The sequence below is a fragment of the Cucurbita pepo genome, unplaced genomic scaffold, assembly GCF_057944985.1.
Source record: "Cucurbita pepo subsp. pepo isolate OVF unplaced genomic scaffold, ASM5794498v1 scafford_13, whole genome shotgun sequence".
NCBI lineage: Eukaryota > Viridiplantae > Streptophyta > Magnoliopsida > Cucurbitales > Cucurbitaceae > Cucurbita > Cucurbita pepo.
In genome coordinates, this window is record NW_028257918.1 from 14,365 (window position 1) to 39,323 (window position 24,959).

The 24,959-nt window shown below is 35.6% G+C and overlaps 2 non-coding genes across 2 annotated transcripts; both read right to left on the bottom strand.

Annotated features, from left to right (window-relative positions):
- Positions 1–9,912: 9,912 nt before the first annotated feature.
- Positions 9,913–9,992, bottom strand: TRNAL-UAG (transfer RNA leucine (anticodon UAG)). The gene has a single exon. It is a non-coding gene; the product is annotated as a tRNA-Leu (tRNA).
- A 913-nt stretch (positions 9,993–10,905) lies between these two features.
- TRNAM-CAU (transfer RNA methionine (anticodon CAU)) lies at positions 10,906–10,977 on the bottom strand. The gene has a single exon. It is a non-coding gene; the product is annotated as a tRNA-Met (tRNA).
- Between the last annotated feature and the right edge of the window lie 13,982 nt (positions 10,978–24,959).

The following is a 24,959-nucleotide window of genomic DNA, read 5'->3' on the forward strand; positions in this document are numbered from 1 at the left end:
AATCAAATTTGAGTAATCTAGTCACGTGTTGTAACACCCTAAAAGTGAAGGAAAGCCACCTATGCATGACCCAAAAGATCCCAGGAAAGAAATTATGAGAATTAAGCAAGGAAACGAGACTTAGTGATATGAACCAAGAGACATCAATCATACAATATACTTCAATGAAGATGTGAAGAAAAAGTTGTCAAAATTATCAAAAGATATTTCAACTCATGCTACATTGAAGAAGAATGAAGTTTGATTGTTGTAAATTTTGGGTGGGTTACAATTTAGAGTAATTTAGAGTTATTGTATTTTTAGGTTACATTTACATAATGGCTCATTATGACCATTAAGTATAAATGTTACAACTCTTGGAATGCCTTTAGTAGTTTCATTTTGAGGCTATATAAAGCCATGTATGTTGTATTTGTAAGAAGACTTGGAAAATATATTAAAAGAAGTATTTGTGCTTTCTTTAGCCAATGGCTAAGTTTCTTTGCAATTGTATGTAGTTTAGATTGCATGTAGAATCATTCAAGCTCCACATGATCAATCTTGCTTGTGGAATGATTCGAATCCCAAACAAGTGCTTGAGATATTTGATCAACAAGAGTCATTCAAGCTAGACATGATCGATCTTGCTTGTGGAGTGATTCGAATCTCAATCAAGTGTTCTTGCCTTGAGATATTCGATCAACAAGGTAATCCGAATCTTACCCCCCTTGTAGTTGATTCCTTATCTTATCATTTGGTATCAGAGCTTCAGGCTCAAGATCGGATATATGTTTCCTTTGCATTTCTTCTCAATTTGATTTTTATTTATTTTTATCTTTTTAATTTTTAATCGACCCAAAGTTCAAAATTCAATCTTTGCTCTATTTAAAATTTTGATAGGTGAGAATGAGAGCTTCATTTGTGTAAACGAGTGTAAAAAGAGTGGCCTAAAATTCCTTGAGCGTATACTCGTGAGAGAGTGTTGTGAGGTCCTTCGTATTTCCATAACTTATTTTTTGCAGCAAAGTTACACAAATAGATTCGAGGACGAATCCTCTTGAAGAAGTGGAGAATGATATGAACCAAGAGACATCAATCATACAATATACTTCAATGAAGATGTGAAGAAAAAGTTGTCAAAATTATCAAAAGATATTTCAACTCATGCTACATTGAAGAAGAATGAAGTTTGATTGTTGTAAATTTTGGGTGGGTTACAATTTAGAGTAATTTAGAGTTATTGTATTTTTAGGTTACATTTACATAATGGCTCATTATGGCCATTAAGTATAAATGTTACAACTCTTGGAATGTCTTTAGTAGTTTCATTTTGAGGCTATATAAAGCCATGTATGTTGTATTTGTAAGAAGACTTGGAAAATATATTAAAAGAAGCATTTGTGCTTTCTTTAGCCAATGACTAAGTTTCTTTGCAATTCTGTGTAGTTTAGATTGCATGTAGAATCATTCAAGCTCGACATGATCAATCTTGCTTGTGGAATGATTCGAATCTCAAACAAGTGCTTGAGATATTTGATCAACAAGAGTCATTCAAGCTAGACATGATCGATCTTGCTTGTGGAGTGATTCGAATCTCAATCAAGTGTTCTTGCCTTGAGATATTCGATCAACAAGGTAATCCGAATCTTACCCCCCTTGTAGTTGATTCCTTATCTTATCATTTGGTATCAGAGCTTCAGGCTCAAGATCGGATATATGTTTCCTTTGCATTTCTTCTCAATTTGATTTTTATTTATTTTTATCTTTTTAATTTTTAATCGACCCAAAGTTCAAAATTCAATCTTTGCTCTATTTAAAATTTTGATAGGTGAGAATGAGAGCTTCATTTGTGTAAACGAGTGTAAAAAGAGTGGCCTAAAATTCCTTGAGCGTATACTCGTGAGAGAGTGTTGTGAGGTCCTTCGTATTTCCATAACTTATTTTTTGCAGCAAAGTTACACAAATAGATTCGAGGACGAATCCTCTTGAAGAAGTGGAGAATGATATGAACCAAGAGACATCAATCATACAATATACTTCAATGAAGATGTGAAGAAAAAGTTGTCAAAATTATCAAAAGATATTTCAACTCATGCTACATTGAAGAAGAATGAAGTTTGATTGTTGTAAATTTTGGGTGGGTTACAATTTAGAGTAATTTAGAGTTATTGTATTTTTAGGTTACATTTACATAATGGCTCATTATGGCCATTAAGTATAAATGTTACAACTCTTGGAATGTCTTTAGTAGTTTCATTTTGAGGCTATATAAAGCCATGTATGTTGTATTTGTAAGAAGACTTGGAAAATATATTAAAAGAAGCATTTGTGCTTTCTTTAGCCAATGACTAAGTTTCTTTGCAATTCTGTGTAGTTTAGATTGCATGTAGAATCATTCAAGCTCGACATGATCAATCTTGCTTGTGGAATGATTCGAATCTCAAACAAGTGCTTGAGATATTTGATCAACAAGAGTCATTCAAGCTAGACATGATCGATCTTGCTTGTGGAGTGATTCGAATCTCAATCAAGTGTTCTTGCCTTGTGATATTCGATCAACAAGGTAATCCGAATCTTACCCCCCTTGTAGTTGATTCCTTATCTTATCACTTAGTAAGTCATTTCTATACCCTAAGGAGTAATCTTAAGGACTTAAGACCTTTGGAGAATGATTGGAATGAAAGCATAAGCGAAAGGGACGAAAATGTCATTTTTCCAATATCAAGGATCTTGCGAGATTTTTAATTCCTTATCTAGAAGGAATTTCAAGATGTTCAAGACCGGAGAAATGACCAACAAGAGATGAAGAATTTTTAGGAAAATTATGGATTTTTTGAGAAAATAATAATAAAATATTCGAAAAGTGGCAAATTACCAAAATACCCTTGAAGTTAAGGATAATTACGGATTTACCATTCTGCTAAAAAATCAGAACCTTCACAGTGCCTTTTGCACAAAATCCTTCGAATGTCGAGACTCAGCCGTTGGATCACCTCCAAACTTGTATATATTCTAGAAAACTCACGGATCGTCACATCCAACGGCTAGGATTCAAAACCAACGTCAGTGAGGCTCTGATCGAATAGATATTTTCAACGGATTTTCTAGAAAATCCAACCGACAATTCACGATGATTCTGGAGCTCCCAATGTTGGTTTAAGTTTTCCCTATAAATTCTGTAGTTGGGGCAATCATTTGGAACAAGAATCGAGCAAGGTCGAGCACCTAGTTGTTGGCAATAAGTGTTTAGATTTTTGGTCTCCTACTCTCAGGCTTCTTCCAAATTCGAGAGCAATTCTCCACCATTTCCTTTCAAACATGTTCCTATAGCTTCTAAACAACATTACCCACAAGTTTTACGAAGGAATAGAGTCCTGAAAGTGCCTAGAAACCATTCGCCCAATCCAATCTGCCATTAAAAAGCTTCAAGAAAAATTCAAAATTCCAATCCAAGGATATAAAATTATTCTTCGAGCAAGGACAACCCCAATAGGTTTCTGCACCTCCAAGGAATGTTTTCATAGAAGACCGCGAAGAGAAATAACCTCAGGAACGTTCCCAATTGAAGAAAATCCGTTTCGGGCTCAAATTAGAGGTAAGTGTCGAATTCCTATCTACGGCCACTTTTTCTTCAACCTAAGGATTCCTTTAGCTTCAGAAAAAAGAAGATGAGTAACTTTGATGAAGGAATAAAGAGCTGAAACGTCAAAGAACAAGATACCCAAGAGAATGTAAATTGGAGGCGTCGGGTAACTTGCAGACCGAGAGTGATTTCTCAAAATTAAGGTCCTACACTCAAAGTCATTCCTCCAAACTAATTCCTTTAGGTTAAGGGAACAATAAGGAAGAGGTTTCGTGACGAAATCGAGCCTAAAAAACCCCTAGAATCGGCTACCCAATAAGAAATCCTCTGTTTTTACTCCAGCGAGAAATCATATTTTGGACGAAATTTGGAAGCAAATATCTTAGGCTACAATCCGATGAGAAGGTATAAAATCAATCCCTAGCTCTTCCTTGTAACACCTTCTTTAAGTTTTATGAAGGAATGGAGGGGACAAACAGTGTGATAGGAGTTGGGGAGGGCGAGTTTACGACGGCGGCGCGAACGGTCGCACGCGCCTTCTCCCCGTCTGGAGGAAGAAGACGATGATGTGGGCGGTTCAGTTGAACTGGCCATGTCAACCGAAAACTCAACCTTCCCTCGGTTTTTCTAAATTTTAACCCCCTTCCAGATGGATTCTCATGAAAAACTCTATGGTTCCAGAAAGTAGACATAATAAGGAGTGTGTGAAAGGAAAGTTGAGGTAAATCGGGTACCGGAAGGTCAAGAACAGAGGTCCTGAATGTCGACACGAGGTAAGTAGCCACCTTGGATTTTTTTGTTAAGAAATACTTGCAGGAATCGCTTGGATTTTCATATGAACACCAAGTACGAACTAGGATTAGATGAAAGAAAAACTCAAAGAACCGCGAGTTAAGACCTTAAACCTATCAAATTGCTCGGTAATTAGGTAACATTAGAATAACCCACTAGATGAACTCCGCTGCCTATAAAATTTTAATTCTGAGCATATTATAGCATTTTGAGGTTCTAAATGAAGTTTAGTAGTCATTAGATAAGGATAAGTGGGTAAACCAAGAAATGGTGCAAAATGACCATAATGCCCCTAAGGATATCTACCTACAGGTCAGAACTGACCTAGATGACCTCCAAATGCTATGAAACCCTGAAGTAGATCCTATTTTATGATGTTTGATGATTTTGTAAAGTTGAAAGGCATTGGAACACGTTAAGTAGCAAAACCAAGAATTAGGGGTGAAATGGCCAAAATGTCCCTAGGACTCTTATGAGATTTCAAGGTCTATACGTGCTCCGGATGATTTGCTACTTCTTATAAGGTCGATTATGAAGGACATGAAGATAAGTTTGAGGTTTCAAGTTGATTGGAGTAAGTTTGGAACCTAAACCAAGTTAGGATCCAAGAAACACCTAAAGGAAATACCACAAGACTTCAGACTCTTCTAGAACCCTCTAAAGAACTCTCTAAGAATCTATGACCTTCTAGAACAACTTACACTAAGATGGGTTCATATGGTTACAAATACAAGTTACAACTTATGTCTCAAGTTATTAAGGCCTTAGAAACTTACAAGATTAAGAACCAAGAACAAACAACACACAAGCTTTACAACTACCCAAGTAAGAAGAATTCCAGGTACCACTCAAGGACGAGGGATCAAGGTCCCCAAACTCAAAAACAGAAACTCAAGAATGCTAGGTAATACTCTAATCATGTCCAAAGTGATCCATGACCTCCCACCAAGCGGTGCCCAATAATTCCTCTTCTAGGTGGGATGCATTGCACCATGTTTCCTTTGCAGGATGTCATGCCTCAAGTTTCCCTCACCTATTAGAGATGCCCTGCAGACTTGCAGGATGCGATGTTCAAGTATGCACCGAGCAAGTGACCTTTATGGTCTATCAAGGGGAGTAGTCTAAGGTCACGGAGGAACAAGAAGAGAGTAAGTTACCTTAGCCACGAATCAAGAACCTCCTAAGACCATCCACGGTACAGCATGTTCATGACTTAGACTACGCTACTTGGAACGCATGAAGCCTTTAGCGTAGGTAAGCAGACTGTATTATAGGGCAAGCCCTTGATGCAGTATTAAGACTACATCGCTTGGAACGTAAGAAGCTTTGGATGTAGGATTTCAGACTATGTCGCTTGGAACGCATGAAGCCTTGGGCATAGGTTAAGCAGACTGTATTATAGGGCAAGCCCTTGATGTAGGTTTTCAGACTATGTCGCTTGGAACGCATGAAGCCTTGGGCATAGGTTAAGCAGACTGTATTATAGGGCAAGCCCTTCATGCAGTTTTAAGACTACATTGCTTGGAACGTAAGAAGCCTTGGATGTAAGTTTTTAGACTATGCCGCTTAGAATGCATGAAACCTTGGGCATAGGTTAAGCAGACCATATCGAAGGGCAAGCCCTAAGATGCGGTAAGACTACGTCGCTTGGAACGCATGAAGCCTTGGACGTAAGTTAAAGCTGTGTCGCTTAGAACGCATGAAGCCTTGGACGCAAGATTCTCAGGTACATGTCTAGTGCCGTAAATCCTAGGGGAAGTGTCTTGGAGAACGAATCAATAATAGAACAAGAACCAAGAATACCAAGAACAAGAGAAAGATAAAGGACTAGAACATGGATCAAGATCCTAGTTCTAGGGACAAGAACCAGGAACAAATGACCAAGAACCAAAAACCATAGTGCTAAGGCCCTTAAAGGAAAACCAAGGTTTTAGGGTTTAAGAACCAAGGTCCTCAAGAAAGATCAAGATAAGAACCCTAAGTCAAGAACAAGAATTAAAGGTGCTTAAGTACTTAAAACAAGAACAAGATCAAGAACAAGCAAGAACAAAGAATGTGGTACCCTAGCATATCAAGGACACGATTAAGAGCCTACAAGTAGGCTACTTACTGAGTCTTGTACTCATTCCTTATTCTCCAATTTTTTTCCCGGTAATAAGGAGCTGGTCGAGGTCGGGAGCGGAATCTGGAGCAGGTGCCATAGACTAACCTCACCTGTCGTCTCAACCCTTTTATTTTAAAATGTTTTGCGTCTGTTCCTTATTCTGTCTTTTAACTATTATGTTGTATTTTAAATTACTAATGTGCGCACACTATTTTGGTATAATGTAAATTATGTTTTAAATTTTAATGATTTTATTTCGCAAAAAAAATTACGGGTCTTTTTGAGCCATCGCATCAGCCATGTCCTTACAGAGAACTTCATTTGTGTAAATGAGTGCAAACAATGGCCATCAATTCCTTGAGTGTACACGTGAATAAAGTGTTGAGTGTTCACGTGATAAAGTGTTGTGAGGTCTTTTGTATTTTCTTAACCTACTTTTGCAGCAAAGTTTTACAAATAGATTCGACCATGAATCCTCTTGAAAAAGTGGAGAATGATACGAATCAAGACATCTCAATCATGGAATGCTTATAAGGAAATATAAGCTTAAGGAAGATGAGTTTTATTTATCCTAGTTTCAAATTTTTTTTGTGGATCTCACTAATGTATTTTATGAATTTTATTCACATTTAGGTTAGAATTACGGTAACAACAAGGAAAAAAATAAAAGAGTTAGCGATCTCGTGGGAGCAACCACCCTCGCATCAGAAATCTCGCAATAGACATAAATGCATTTTATGACTTTTTATTTCCTTAATGCATTTTCAGTGAGCGCCAAAGATCTAGTAGAAGTAGAAAATAGGCCAAAGAGACAAAACTGATAGACTTTTGGATCCAGGTTCAACACGGGTGGCCCAACAAGCACTAAATCACTCCCAGCAGCGCACGACCTGAAAAGGACACTCTTCGAGAAATGCATGTGTGACCTGACAAACTAGTCATGCTCTTCTCATGTGCAGCGCACACGCTTCCCACGTCAGTCGCAACTCACACGACTCGTGTGTCAACTCCATCATCATTTGTTTTCTAGTTTTTGGATATATATGTTTATTATCATTTCTTATATGTTTTCGATTTATTTACGAATTTTATTTTTATTATGTAAGTCCATGGGATTGATGGAACATTTAAAATGAATACTTCCACATAAAAAGATCACATCATGCATATGGTATGACTCTATTTTAGTAAAAAAAAATAAGATCGTTACATTTTCATAGTGGTTAATTATAGTCCTAAAAGTATGAATGACACAACTCTTAAAATTTCTCATTTTCATAGTGGCTAACTATAGTCCTAAAAGTATGAATGATACAACTCTTAAAATTCCTAGTGGAAGGTTAAGGGTTTCATGTTGAGGCTATATATAACCACTTATGTTGTCTTGTAGACTTGAAAAAGGTAGTAAAAAGATCATTTATGCCTTCTTTTAACTAAGTAATAAGTTTTTTTTTGTAATGCTATGTAGTTTAGGTTGTATGTTTAGTATCATCTAAGCTTGACATGATCGATCTTGCCTGCGGAGTGATTCAAATCTCAAACAAGTATTTTTTTTCTCTGAGATATTCAATCAACAAAGTAATTCGTTATCATGAAGCATGATTTAACTTCGATTTGATGACGAAGACGCCTCGTGGAGGGACACTGAAAGAAGGACAATCAAACCAAAAAAGATAGGTGAGTGATGTGTGGTTCGCTGCCACTTTTATGTATTATAGGATAAGTAGTGTCCCTTATTTTTGCTGACTATGTTATTTCACATGTAGTATGATGATATCAAAGCGAGGTTTCAATCGTGGGACCTGTGAGTTATGGGCCCACCACGCTTCTGCTGATATTAATCATTTTTATCTCTAGCTTTCATCATAGATGTTTAGTTCACTTATGGCAAACTTTGAGACAGTATATAAAAAGGTATTAACGGCCCTTCAACCCTTATATCTATCTCCATGACTTGAGACATTCTAACTTTACTTTTGATATTTCTACTACTTTTTCTATTTTTGTGCTACTTTTTTTTTTTTTTTATAGTAGTATGATAGGGTGTCCTTTGCTTTTCTTCGTCGCCAGATAGCTTTCATCTATGCTTTCCGTTATGATGTTCGATGATTTGAGTAGACTGTGAGTCTTACCTGATTGGGGGGCTCTCATCTACAATGAGATGCAACGTGTTGTGTCGCACATGATTAAACATGCATGCATAGGCGGCGTGTGTGGTCAAACAAGTTTGAATTCCACATAAGTGATGTTTGAATTCCGAAGGAAAATCCTGCCCAAGGTCCAACAAAGCCACAAAGCCGGGTGAAAAATGTGAATGGGGATTGAGTACTCCTAAAGGTTTTAAAAAAATAAAAATAAATGATAGTTATGGGATTAGGAACCAATCCCTTTTTAAACCAGAGACTAAATCTAGCACCTTGGACCACTAAGCCAAACTATCCCAACAATTGTGTTTGGACTACTAAGATAGTCGAGCTATCTCAAGACATGAGATTGCATCACGATGCATGGGTCGTGTTGTTGGGAACCGAGATGACCATGAGATGCAATGTTGTTGTGTTACAAATGATTGAACATGCACGCATAGGCGGCGTGTGCGGTCAAATAAGTTTTAATTCTACATTATTCATGTTTGAAACCCGTAGGCAAACCCTGCCTAAGGTCCAACAAAGCCACAAAGCCACAAAGCTAGATGAAAAATATGAAAGGGAATTAAGTACTCCTTAAGGTTTGTCATGATCGTGTCAAGATCACAAAGCCGCACATTTGAAAAAGTATTGACTTTGACACGATGCACTGGTCGGAGTTTGGCTAGACTCTCTCCATATTAGATGCGTTTTAAAACCACGATGTTAACAACGATAAATAAAAAGTCAAAACAAATAATATGTGTTCGCAGCGGGCACGAGGCTTTACAAAAAATTAAAATAAATGACAGCTATGGGATTTGAATCCATGCCCTTTTGAACAAGAGTCGAAGTCTAACACCTTAGACAACTCGGCCAAACTATCCCGATGAATGTGTTTGGACAAATCAAGATGGTCGAGCTATCTCGAGACATGAGATTACAATACGATGCATGGGTTGTGCTGTTGGGAACCGAGATGATGATGAGATGCAACAATGTTGTGTCGCACATGATTGAACATGCACGCATAGATGGCGTGTGTGGTCAAACAAGTTTTAATTCCACATTATGTTTGTTTGAATGCGGAAGAAAAATGTGAATAGAGGTTGAGTACTCCTTTAGATTTTTCGTGAGCGTGACAAGATCACGAGACACTGGTTGGAGTTGGGTTAGAATCTCTTCATAATAGACGAGTTTTAAAACCATACCCTTTTAAACTAGAGCCCAAATCTATCTGGCATCTTAAACCACTCGACTAAACTGTACGATGTAGAGATAGCAATACGATGCATGGGTCGGACGATGAGATTGAAAAAGTATGATTATGACAGTTGTGGGATTTGAACCCACGCCCTTTTGGACCAGAGCCTAAATCTAGCGCCTTAGACCACTCGGCCAAACTGTCCCAACAAATGTGTCTAGAAAAACCAAGATGATCGAGTATCTCAAGACATGAGATTGCATCACGATACATGGATCGTGTTGTTGGGAACCGAGATAATGATGAGATGCAACATTGTTGTGTCGCACATGATAGAACATGCACGCATAGGCGGCGTGTGTGGTCAAACAAGTTTTGATTCCACATAAGTGATGTTTCAACGTTGAAGGCAAACCTTGCCTATGGTATAACAAAGCCACAAAGCCGAGGTGAAAAATGTGAATGGAGATTGTGTACCCCATAAGGTTTTTGGCTAGCGTGTCAAGATCACGAAGCCGCACATTTGAAGAAGTATGACCGTTACACGATGCACTGGTCGGAGTAGGGCTAGACTCTCTCTATAGTAGACGCGTTTTAAAATCATGAGGTTTTTATAATATGTGCTAGCAGCGGGCTTGAAGGTTTACAAAAAATGAAAATAAATGACAGCTGTGGCACCTTATTCCACTTGGCCAAACTGTCCCGAGGGATGTGTCTACACAACCAAGATGGTCAAGCTATCTCGAGAAGCTATCTCGAGACTTGAGATTGCATCACGATGCATGGGACGTGTTGTGAGGAACCGAGATGACGATGAGATGCAACGTTGTTGTGTTGTACACAATTGAACATGCATGCATAGGCAGCATGTATGGTGAAACAAGTTTTGATTCCACATAAGTGATGTTTGAATGTTGAAGGTAAACCTTGCCTCCCCATAAGGTTTTTGGTGAGCGTGTCAAGATTAGAGGCCGCACATTTGAAGAAGTATGACTGTTACACGATGCACTGGTCAAAGTAGGGCGAAACTCTCAATATGAGTTGGACAGCACCCAAAGAATATTTAAAAGAGTATTATACCAACCTTGTAGTTGATGGGAATGCTATTTATTGTTGGTATCAGAGCCAGGTTTCGATCCTGGGACCTGTGGGTTATGGGCCCACCACGCTTCCGCTGCGCCACTCTGATTTGTTAATTAATATCATTTTGATCCCCAACAGATGCTTTTAAAACCGTGAGACTCACGACGATACGTAACGGGCCAAAGTAGACAATATTTGCTGGCGGTCGACTTGGCTATTACATAACCTAAATCGCCATAAGTGAATTCATTCCAAGGAATCTTATGCTTACACTCTTCATTGAGAGCGGTAGTTATCCTTCGAGAAATATACTTTGGAAGTCCTTCAATTAAGCGCATCATCCATAATTAAAGGGTACTATCATATCTTGTCATAACCTTAGTTACAATTATATCTTTGTACCATCAGAAGTAGCTAACTTTTCACATCTTATAATCATAAGAATTTTCTCAAACGTTCAGTGTGGATTTCTAGTTTTCCTACGACAAACTTTAAGACAATTATAAAAGGGTATTAATAGTTATTCAACACTTATATCATTCTCCATAACTTGAGATATTCCAATTTCACTTTTTATATTTGTACTTCTCTTTCTATAGTAGTATGGTTGAGTATCCTTTGCTTTTCTTCGTCGGAGATATGCTTCTCCAACCCATCCTTGAGTACTCCTGTGAAACCAAAAGTTACAATTTGAGCAATAGCATGGTCAAACTTACCTCGAAGACTATAGGCGCTAGCTCCCATCAACATTTTGTTGATTACATTTACGACTAGATGACCGAATAGACCATCTATATTCCACTTATGTATGAATGTTCCTTCATAGGTGGATTGAGTCATTTGAGTTTTTTCTTCGAACGGAACATCGGGGAAAGAGGGCTTAGGATACCAATTTTACTTCATCTAGTTTTTTGGACTTTGTTCTCTAATTTAACAATTTTTTTTTTATGAGGTCTAGTTTTTTTGGGCATCTTTTCTTCTTTGGAGAAATCATTTTTAAAATTTTTGAGGTCGTTCTCATATGGTTCATTATGACACTAAAAGTTTAATTAATTAAGGTTCTATCAAAATTGAAAGATTGTTTAGCTTTTCTTCAATCAGAGCAAGTGCCTCTTCTGTTGAGAATAGCTGGTATGAATAAAAGAACTTTCCTCAACTTTTGCGAATCTCATGCCATTAATATTTGCAATAGTTTTTTTTTATTTCTTTTGTTGTTGTTTTTCCTTGATTTTTTCTTCATCTTCTTAACTTGTCTTGCAATGGTTGAGAGAATCTTGTTTGAGAAGTTATTTTGATGTTGGATATTTAGGATATCCTTCGAGGTTGTAATGCATTTTTAAGGAATTCTTTATCAGTGGACAATTCATTTGTGATAATATCGATCTGGTTGAAGATAGATGTAGTATCCAATTCGGTTTGAGTTGGAGATCTGGGATTGCCCTCATAATCGACTAAAACTACTTCTTTGTTGTAATCAACCGGCTCTATTTGCATAGACTTTGACATGTTGATTTTTTATGGAGATCTCGAGATTCATGAGGTACTAGATCTCGAGCTTAAGAATCTTTACCTTTGGAAAGAAAATTTAATTTTCATTGAATTTTACATTTACGCTTTCCATCATCATGTTCGATGACTTGAGCAAACTGTGGGTCTTTCTTGATTGGAAGGCTCACATATTTAAGGATCCACGTAGAATTCTTAGTAATCTGATCCCATGAAAGAGTTTTGGAAACAGGTTGACGATTTCTCCAGATTTAACTCTATGAGCATAGTAAGTTGTGGGGGAGACATTTGAATGCTTCTGATAAGATGTTAAGGTTCTCTATGTGAACGTCAAACATGAGGGCAGAAAGGATATGACGATCCTTTAACGAAAAGTAAATAGTTTTGATATGTCTTTCGACAAATGGTCATTTACAAGATCTGCCACAAAGGAAAAACACTGAATTTCTCAACTCAATGTCTAGGCTACTAGCATTTTTAGCCCAGACATCTTCGGTAGGTGATTTTTAAAAGATTCTTCACGGGTCCGCCTCAATCAGTTTAGCGTCTTCTCCTTCCATCATTGAAGAAGAACACACAATATATGACCTTAATGATCGTTCTTAGATTCACATCCTCAAGGTTTGTAACAACAAACGCCACCGACCACAATTGTCATTTGAAAATGATGATTCCTTCGACACTATGAGTCATTTGAAAATTTTATATTCCATCATCAAGTTTTTGGCATGATTATTAGATTATGACATGTTTAACAAGATTTGCGTGAGGATTTTTATATGGTTGCAATGGCACATTACCCCTGTCCTATAAAATGTGGCCCTTATTTTCATATTTTTCCAAGCCACGATTTATGCCTGAGCTAATGATTGATCTTAATCTTAAAATAGATAACATTTTCTATGGTTGATGAAAGAAACAAGAAAGTAAGAGATGGCATAGGTGTGCCAATATTTCTCCCCAACCCATGGTGAGTATAAGTACAAAATTAACTGTAAAAAGACTTGATATAACTCTACTTTTGGAGAGTTATCAAAAAAACGAAAAAAAAAAAAAAAGAAGAAAAAAAAACAAGGTTGAAAATTACCAAAAGAAGAGACGAGGAGCAATATCATCGCAATAATGAAAGCAAAGTTGAGACGAAGTTTGTTTGCGATTATGTTGTATGGTAAATGGTTTGATGGGATGAGGTTCGTTTCATTGTTGTCCATCCCATTGTATAATCTTTGGGACAATATTCAATTAATTTGCTAATATGAATTTTAGAAATACAACATTAAATGGGATGTTATGAATTTAATACACTAAGATTACCATTTACAAACTTAATGTAAAGACCACAAAAGGGATGCAAGTAATGAATTGGGATCAAGTTTTTATTTCTTCCAAAGGATGGAAAGAATTAAAAAAAATATATATATATCATTTTAATCTCACCCCTAAGAAATATTTTTCGGGTTGACCGGTTACAACAGCCAAGTCCACCGCTAATAGATATTGTCTGCTTTGATCTGTTACAATAGTCCAAGCTTACTGTTAACAAAAATTGTCTTCTTTGATATGTTACAACCGTCCAAGCCCACCGCTAAAAAATATTGTCCGTTTTGAGCCGTTACATATTGCTCTCAACCTTGCGGTTTTAAAACGTGACTGCTTGGGAGAAGTTTTTAAGACATTATAAGGAATGTTTCGTTCCCCTCTCCAACCGATGTAAGATCCTACAGTTACATTTTTATTATACTTCGAAGTTAGGTTTCATTTGGTTATTGGTTCGAATATTTTACATTTTACTCCTAATTGTCACTGATGCTCAGTTTGGTCTTTAGCATTATCTTTTGGTTAATTAATTTAAAATAATTATGATGCTGATCCTTTTTGTATCATATCGAAGAGATTCCTAGGTTCGGGCAGAAGAAGCAATGTCACGCGATCACTATCAAACTGACTGCAATCTTTTTTGTCCGTGAGGATCCCAATCCAAACAGAGCGCCTTCTACTTCTAATAGGTCATGAACTAGATCAGAATCATTCTTATCGAGTCCATAAGAAGTGTTCCCATTTTATTCATCGGGTCCGGATAGAGACCAAAGGTCTTGAACGATCGATCCAGCAGAACAACTCAAAAAATAAAAAAGTATCGTTAATTTCTTCATAAATTTTTTTAAAAATTTATTTAATTCTTTTAAACATTTATAGATATTAACCTTTTACAAACCAAAACATCGTAATTAGTAAAAATTCATGGATGAAAATGTAAATTATGTGTAACGTCTCTAATTTTAAGGTATGCAATATACATATTAGGAGAGTTTTCAAATGTTTTCATGAAACCTTGGAGCCTTTATAGAAATATTTCAAATATTTACTTGACAATAAAATTTAAATTAATAATTATGAATCATGTTTTTAACAGAAAAAATGTTAGGAAGAGAATGACTATTTAAAAAAACACCATAAGTGACCCTATTGTTAAGATAAAAAAATACACACATGTAAGTCTTTCAATGTCTAATGGGACCAAAAATCATATTCTGGTTTTAGGCTTATTTAAGACAAGGTCGTAGTACCGGACTAGTGAGGAAGGTGAAAACATCAACCATGTGATGATTCCAGTATTTTTGTGTATTAAAATGCATCTACTTCAATTTTTTTTACGTTTTCGGGTATAGACAAGGTCGTGGCACGCGAGAGGGACGAGGAGATTGAACTGATTCTGATCTTTTAATAACTTTCATAGTATTGTAATTTTTTTTTTTTAATGAATTGTGCTCATCTTATAGAGTGAAAAGTCAAAATTAAGTTGTAGTCTTGTTGTTCGTTGCCACCACAGATTCCTTTCTCTCCCGCACATAATCCCACACTAAAAGATAGAGCATAGAGCTTTGACTGGTCCTACTCACACAAAGTAAGGACTTGAGCATGAAGTGGCTAATCAAGAATACTCTGTTTATTGTTTTTAGTTGAAAGATTTGGATTTTCGGCAGCAAAGACATTTGCCTGTAAGATATATGACAACTAAAGTATAACTACTCAAGCCCTCCACTAAGAGATATTGTCCGCTTTGGCTTGATATGTATCGTCGTCAGCCTCATGGTTTTAAAATGTGTCTATTAGGAAGAGGTTTCCACACCCTTGTAAGGAATGTTTCGTTCCCCTCTCCAACCAATGTGGGATCTCACAATCCACCCCTTTGAGGGCCTAACGTCCTCGCTAACACACCGTCCGGTGTTTGGCTCTGATACCATTTGTAACAGCCAAGCCCAACTTTGTCTGCTTTGGGCCATTACAAATGGTACGAAAGACAGTCACCAGACGACGCAAAGACTAGTCGGAGTAAGGCTAGACCCTCTCCATAGTAGATGCGTCATAAAACCTTGAGGCTGACGACGATACATAACGGCCCTATAAAACGTTCTATAAAACGACAGAATTCACGCAGTCATCTCTCATCTACCTCAATCGCTCATCCACAATAATCATACTCGAACTCATAAATCATAAATGAAAAGTAATTTTTCAATTTAATCTAATATATAATATTGAAATACATGGTTTTATCACAGTCTTATTCATTTGTGTAAAGCATATTGCAATAAAAATAATGGTATTTATTGAATAGTTGTTGAGAGCCACTTCTTAGTTTTGAGTGGTATCGCTGATGTTGTCATGGTGGAAGCTGAAGTGCGGCGACGGGCTCTTAGGTACGCAAAAACACAGCCCAAATTTGCACTCACGTTAGGATTAAAGCAATCTTGGACAGTGTTGCACGTAATATGAATATGACTTCCTTGTATTCCCAATGGTTTGCTTGTCACTGTTCATCAAACAAAGTAATACTCAAATTATATCAAAATCAATCTAATGACTCAAAAAATTCTATCAACCCAACCCAACCTGTGCGGTTCGAGTTAGGTTATGAACTTATTTGGACTGAATTCAAATAACTGAAAACTTTTATGATTGAGTTGGTTTAAGGGTTCTCCCGAAACTAGATGGATTGACTGAACCAATCTGGTTCGAGTTCAGTTATGAACTTATTTGGACTAGATTCAAATAACTGAAAACTTTTATGAGTAAGGTTGTTTACGGTTCCCCAAAACTAGATTGAACCAAAACTAGCTAAATTGATTGTTAATTTTAAAATATACATTTTTGTGTACAATAAAATTATATATACGTATTTATTCTATTTCATGATTATTTATTTTCTACTAGATCCGGTAAAAGTGTTTATATATATGTATTTATTTTATTTCATAATTATTTATTTTCTACCAGATTGGTTAAAGTAATTTTTCAAAACATATGTTAAATTGAGTTCTACTGGTTCGTTCTTTGGTAACCCTAAAACTTATTAGTTTGAATCTTTGTACAATCAAACTTACGTTTAATTTTAAGATATACATGTTTGCTCACAAAATTGAATTGCAAATGGTAACCAAACCTATGTAAACATATATTTTACAAACTAATTTTTATTTTTATCAAAATAAAAAAAAAATGAAGAAATAACTCGAACTACCTGAACCAACTATCTATCCCAAAAATTTATGGTCGAGTTGGGTTGAGTTGGATTCATTATATAACAAGGGTTGTTTATGCTGAAAAATTTATAATGCAAATAATTGGGTTCGGTCTAGAAAATCTCATAATCTGACCTGACCCGACTCAACCCTCAAACACTTATACATTTTTTAATAACTATAAGATACCTGTATCGAAGACGGTGAAGAACAAGATGATTGAACCTAGGAAAGCGAACTTATAGAAATGTTCTTGTCCATGACTAAGAGATTTTAGAGCTTTTTGGGGGCTGATAATTCTACCCAAACTCTTATATAATTGAGAATATTTACTCCTTTCCAAATTAGGTAATATGAAACCAAAATATGGTGATAACTAAAATGGGAAGATTAAAAAAAAAAAAAAAAAACAAAAAAAACTAATGTACAAATCAATGAATAAATTTATTTAAGGTCGTCACTGTATAAATATCATTAACATTGAATGCGGAAATACTTTATTTAAACTTTCATAAGACGACATCTTCATTTTAAGATACAGTCATTTTCTTACGTGTTTTGAAAACACTTTTAAAAACGACACAACAAAAGAATAAATAAAATAAATAAACGTTTAAATTAAAAGCATCTTATTCTAGCCTAAGTCTAAGAAAATAATACAACTACCCTATGCATGTGCCATGGTCTCGAATTACAATGTCGTCGTCAGCCGTACAGAAATGCCTTGCCTTAACTTGAAATAGAGGTAACACGTGGCTTGAGTATTTTGAGAAATACTCAGGAAGTGACCCCACTATTGGGATTAAATGCAATAAACATGCGAATGCAATGATGGGACCTATCATATCAGTCTTTTTTCCCACGATACTATATTAATGGGCAACTTAGATGTGTGTCATATACTCTAACACAGCCCATACGTGCAAGTACAAGCTCATTAGATAGTTCGTACACCGCTGGACCCCTTTTCTTGTCGGACAAGCCTACTCTGGTAGCTTCTTACGCTGGACACCCATTAGAATTAATAACCGCAATGGCAGCATTATCTAAAACATAATAATACTTCATCTGTCTAGTGGTGTATGTGTCCGTACCCTCGTGATGGAATAGGGGTATCCCCCAATGCATGAGCATAATGCATGAAGTCTCGATTAGGGTCGAGAAATGCACACATGCAAATATGAGTTCGTGTCTAGTGGCATAAAACATCATGTCTTGGCTTTGGCTCTAATTTCATTTTTTGGTGGATTTGGATGCATTGTACTTTTCTACACACTGCCCACACACATGCTCCCCGCTTGGGTTCTAGATGCTCTATTTTATTTTTTTCTATTGAGGAACCTAAACCAAAGCTTGAGAGATAGTCATAAATATAATAATGAGGGATGTATATGCTCTCTATAAGAGAGGAGCAAAGATGTTCCCCAAACCGACTAGATTCCATAAGGGAATTGAACGTTATGTCCATGATAGATCTCACCTGAACCGTCTCATCATAATATAATAATTATAATCGTAATCATAATATAAATAATTATGACAATAATTTTTAGATAACTCTCTTTCTCTCTCTTTCTCTCTTTCTTGTCCTTCTAAATTGAGCATTTTTTTTAAAGGTTACTACTATATCAAGCTACTCTTTCTTTTGAAATAGAAACTAACTGCACACCGGAGACGAGAGTGTGTATGAACTATGGAGCTATAGAGTTCGAGATAGAGTCGAGTCTCGATTTTTGACTCATGATGTCTTTGTCATGTATATGATTCTTTATGATATGTTGTTATATGAATAATTTGTTGCATTAAATAGCTTCATGTGGAACGAGCATGTCAGTGTATCTTGTATTCGTATGATATACTATGACCCGAAACCTTAAGAGGCACACGAACTAAACAAAAATATCGTTTATTTATTATGAGAATCTAAATACAGGGTCACATCGATCAAGTTCTTTATGATCATCTTCATTATATTGATTAGTAGTTTTGAGGCACTTCTTTGATCTCCTTGTTGTCTTCTAAATGAATGTTCTTACTCATCTTGTGAGAGTTGGAGTTGAAGTTGAAGGGATGCTTCTTGCCATGACAAAAGCAGATGTTTAATTTACAATCACAAAACACATTATCCCTGCAATCATCTGCAGTCCTGCATGAAATACCTTTAAGATAGTTGCCTTTTGTGCCTAATGGTTTGGTTGTACCTGCATACGTAAATAATTTTCAATCAAATTTGAGCCATCTAGTCACGTATAATCAAAGAGTACTAAATTTCAGCTCGATGTCTAGGATTCTTAGCATTTGAAGGCTCCGACATTCTCCTGCAACATGCTCACGTTACCTAGTCCTCGGTTCTAAGAGGGAAGACAGTCCCGACATACCAACATGTTTTCTTCTCACTAACATACTGAGAAGTCATCCAACATAATGAAAATTACGCTTAATTTTTTAGGTCATGTGATTGAGCCATTGAAATGAAATTTACACGTTGTTTGTATCTACTAGGAGAGGTGTCGCCTAATACCGTTTATAACACCACATGCATAGGATTCATATAAGGATTCATAATCTGAAGTCGATACTTGATGGCACCGACATTAATCCTATGCAACCCTAGCGACATGGTCAAGTTATTGACACCTAGTTTCTAAGAGGTGAAGAATATCACCAAAGACTCACATGGGTCATTTCGACATGATTTGATCTCAATCATATGCTTCTTAGGAAATTTTCTAGGAGGATACCCAAAAACAATTGCTTCCTGAAAAACACACTTAATTTTAAAGTTCCTACAGATTGAAACTCTTTATATATATATATATATATATATATATATATATATATATATATATATATATATATTTAATTTATAATGCCTCGCGCCGAAGATTTAGATCAAGATTCGAAATTCAGATTCAACATCTGATGGCCTCGACATTCCACTCTGACAAGATCACATTACTTACTCCTTGTTTCTAAGAGTGAAAACTATCCCCACAGATCAACACGAATCATTTCAACATATTATATCCTCACTCAAGATATAATTAATCCATGAAAAACACACATAAAGTTATATATACAATTCGTAATATCTATACATACAATTATTTTATCAACATTTCCCTCAATATTATCATAAAATTTAAATATAGGCTTTTAAAATGAAGAACAACAAAACAGAAGAAAAATAAATGAGATTGAAAGTTACCGAAAGAAGAGACGAACAATATCATCGCAACAACGAAAGCCAAGTTGAGACTAAGTTTGTTTGCTATTATGTTGTATTGTAAAATGGTTTGATGGGGTGAGGTGAGTTTCATTGTTGTCCATCCCATTATGGGACATTCAATTACTTTACTAATATTTGATTTTAGAAATACAACATTAAATGGGATGTTATTTATTTAATACAAGAAGAAATATTATGATGAACAAAATTAACCTACAAGATCACAAAAGGGATGCATGTAATGAATTGGGATCATTTTAATCATTTGAAAAAAAAAGATATATCATTTTTATAACTACAACATATTTTAAACCTGTATCGATCACGGCGAAGAACAAGATGATTGCAGCTAGGAAAGCGAACTTGATAGAAATGTTCTTGTCCATGAGTTTGGAAGGGATTTTAGAGATTTCTGGGTGATGATAATTTTGTGTCTTCAATTTTGTACCCAAAACTTTTATATAATTGAGGAATATTTGCTAAATTAGGTAATATGAAAGGGAAATATGGTATGATAACCCAAATGGGAATAACTAAAAAGACTAACCTACAATAATCAACCAATGAATTTTTCAAAATTTGATGGTAATGATCCTATATTTTGGATGTGATTCAAATAGAAATACTTTTGACCTCTAAACAAATATTTCAAACCTTTATTTTTAATGGTAGAATGAATATTGAAAAATACTCCGGAGGTGACCCCATAGTGACTCTTGTAAAACGAAATTAAAAGAGAGAAAAATATAATAAATGTTGGATTTAGCACAAAAGATTTCGTTCTATAGCCTCCATAGGAGAAGCCAACAACTGTTTATATGTCCTTTTCATTACTATAAATTTTTTTTAGTGATAGAATGAATATTGAAAAATACTCAAGAAGTGACCCCACTATTAAGGTCGGGAAATGCACGTATGCAAATATGATTTTGTGTCTTGTGGATTAAAACATCATGTTTTCGCTTTGGCTCTAATTTCATTTATCGGTTGATTTGGATGCATTGTACTTTTCTACACACTCCCCACACGCATGCTCTCCGCTTGGGTTCTAGATGCTCTACTTTATTTTTCTATTGAGGATAAACCTAAACCATAACTCGAGAGATAGTTGTCCATATAATAATGAGGGATGTATAAATTCTCAAGAAGAGAGGAGCAGAGATGATCCCCAGACCAACTAGATTCCATAAGGGAATTGAAAGTTGGGTCTACGGTAGATCTCACCTAAACCGTCTCATCATAATATAATAATCGCAATCATATTATAAATAATTATAACAATAATTTTTAGATTACTCTCTTTCTTGTCCTTCAAAATTGAGCATTTTCTAAACATTGTTACTATATCACACTACTCATCTTTTTAAATATAAACTAACTGCACACCCGAGACGAGAGTGTGCATGAACTATGGAGCTATAGAGTTCGAGATAGATTCGAGTCTCGATTTTTGACTCATGATGTCTTTGTCATGTATATGATTCTTTATGGTATGTTGTTATGAATAATTTGTTGCATTAAATAGCTTCATGTGGAACGAGCATGTCAGTGTATCTTGTATTCGTATGATATACTATGACCCGAAACCTTAAGAGGCACACGAACTAAACAAAAATATCGTTTATTTATTATGAGAATCTAAATACAGGGTCACATCGATCAAGTTCTTTATGATCATCTTCATTATTTTGATTAGTTGTTGAGAGGCACTTCTTTGATCTCCTTGTTGTCTTCTAAATGAATGTTCTTACTCATCTTGTGAGACTTGGAGTTGAAGTTGAAGGGATGCTTCTTGCCATGACAGAAGCAGATGTTTAATTTACAATCACAAAAAACATTATCCCTGCAATCATCTGAAGTCCTGCATGAAATACCTTTAAGATAGCTTCCTTTTGTGCCTAATGGTTTGCTTGTACCTGCATACATAAACAATTTCCAATCAAATTTGAGTAATCTAGTCATGTGTTGTAACACCCTAAAAGTGAAGGAAAGCCACCTATGCATGACCCAAAAGATCCCAGGAAAGAAATTATGAGAATTAAGCAAGGAAACGAGACTTAGTAAGTCATTTCTATACCCTAAGGAGTAATCTTAAGGACTTAAGACCTTTGGAGAATGATTGGAATGAAAGCATAAGCGAAAGGGACGAAAATGTCATTTTTCCAATATCAAGGATCTTGCGAGATTTTTAATTCCTTATCAAGAAGGAATTTCAAGATGTTCAAGACCCGAGAAATGACCAACAAGAGATGAAGAATTTTTAGGAAAATTATGGATTTTTTGAGAAAATAATAATAAAATATTCGAAAAGTGGCAAATTACCAAAATACCCTTGAAGTTAAGGATAATTCTGCTAAAAAATCAGAACCTTCATAGTGCCTTCTGCATAAAATCCTTCGAATGTCGAGTCTCAGCCGTTGGATCACCTCCAAACTTGTATATATTCTAGAAAACTCACGGATCGTCACATCCAACGGCTAGGATTCAAAACCAACGTCGGTGAGGCTCTGATCGGAATAGATATTTCCAACGGATTTTTTAGAAAATCCAACCGACAATTCACAATGATTCTGGAGCTCCCAATGTTGGTTTAAGTTTCCCCTATAAATTCTGTAGTTGGGGCAATCATTTGGAACAAGAATCGAGCAAGGTCGAGCACCTAGCTGTTGGCAATAAGTGTTTAGATTTTAGGTCTCCTACTCTCAGGCTTCTTCCAAATTCGAGAGCAATTCTCCACCATTTCCTTTCAAACTTGTTCCTATAGCTTCTATACAACATTATCCACAAGTTTTACTAAGGAATAGTGTAATAGCCCAAAAATAAATAAATAAATAAATAAATAAATAAACAAATAAAAATAATTATAAAAAAAAAAAATAGTTAAAATAATAAAATAATAAATAAATAATTAATTAATTAAAAGAAGAAAAACATTTGGTAACCGATCCCTCCTCCTCCCTTCAATCTCTCATCACTCCTTCCCTAAAAATAAATCTGGCAACAAATCACTAATCTCTTTTCTATAAAAACAACGGCAGATTTACCCAGAATTCTTCCTTCCTACAAAAACAAATAGAAAAAGAAAACAAAAGGTTTAAGCAGACTAGCTCCGCCCCAGGAGATATGTCATTTGAAGAGGTCAGTATATTAAATCTTCCTTTTATTTTATTAAATAATATTAATTTGGTTACAATTATTTAGTTTTATATTAGAGATTAAATGAAAAGAATTCTGTATGAGTTTTGGAAATCAAAACCAATTATATTTTAGATCTACTTTGTTGCAATGATTTAGATCTACTGAATTGTTGCAATGATTTAGGTGGTAATTTTATATGAATTATAGGAAAAGAATATAAGGAAATAAGAAAAAAAATGAGATAGAGATAGAAATACAGAACAATGTTAACTGAAAAGAAAAATAATAATAAAAATAAAAAGGGAAGATTTGGAAGTAAGAATAGATTAACGAAATTGAATAATACCTTCTTAAAAATAATTACAGAAGAAGAGGAAAGATTGAGGAAAGATTTGTTGAACAGGATTTAACAGTAAAACAGGAAATATCAGAGTGCAGTGAGCTCCTTTAAATTTTGTCTAACTGGCCAATCTAAATTAGAGAAATAATTTTATAGAGTTCAAACTTGAAATTGATGTCATGAACTCATATAGATTGACTCAGATTTCAAAGGACGGAATCGAACTTTCATTAAAGATATATTTGTGACAACGACTTAAGCTAGCCAGGTAAGTGACCTTACTATCGGCGTGGTTATATTTGATGTTGACACGTGCCCTGTGATTCTGCACGTGTCATATATATTGATATGTGTGAATTGTCTGTGGATTGATATGCTTCCTATATGTTATGTTATGTTATAATATGTGGTTTGTATGATAATAATTATGGTACGATGTGCTCAAGGATAGGTTTGAGATAGGGTACGAGAAGGATGCACAAAACGAAATGTAACGATAGGAGTGAGATACGTTCATGAAACGTTAGAGTTAGGTTACATACCGGAGTGCTATGTATAGGAGAGATTGATGAAGGAATACGGTTAGCTTATGGGTAGAAAGGGATAGGTTTGTGATAGATTGATAGAACGATATCATTAGGGTACATTCTTGTGACGATATGACTAAGGTACGTCACGTAATGATATGTCGGTGATAGGTATAAGAACGTTAAGACTGTGGTAAGTTAGAAAATGATATGACTATGAAGTGTTTGCGTTATTGACTCGGTTATGATATGATACATTGTATGCTAGATTATTGTTCTTAAGTACGAAATCATGTGAACGTGAATGTATGTTATTTATGCTGCTTAGTTGATGTATATGAATGCATGTGACGATGTGTGGCCCTTATACGATTATGGCTTGTTGTATGAGTATTGAAATGTGATTGAATGAATTGTATAACATGAAATACGGTAAATTGCATGGTACATAACCCCGCTAGGAATATGTATGATATGTAACGAAATGAGAATGAGAATGACATGTAAGCATGAAAACGTGACACGGAGTTATGTTCATTAAATGATGACTGTAGGACTAGTGGGACCTCATGCATATTGTGTGATCATGCATTTGGGGGATACCCCTATACCATCACGAGGGTACGGACGCGTACATCCAAATGGCAGGACAACGATCGTTATGCCCTGCATAGCGCTGTCGTGACGGTTTTAGTTTTAACAGGTCCCGGTGGGCCCCCAGAGCATGCCCACCGGCTAGGGACAGTGGCCCAGCGGTGTGCGAACTAGTTGGTAAGCTCATACTCGCACGTATGGGCTGCGTGTAGAGTATATGGTACACGTCCA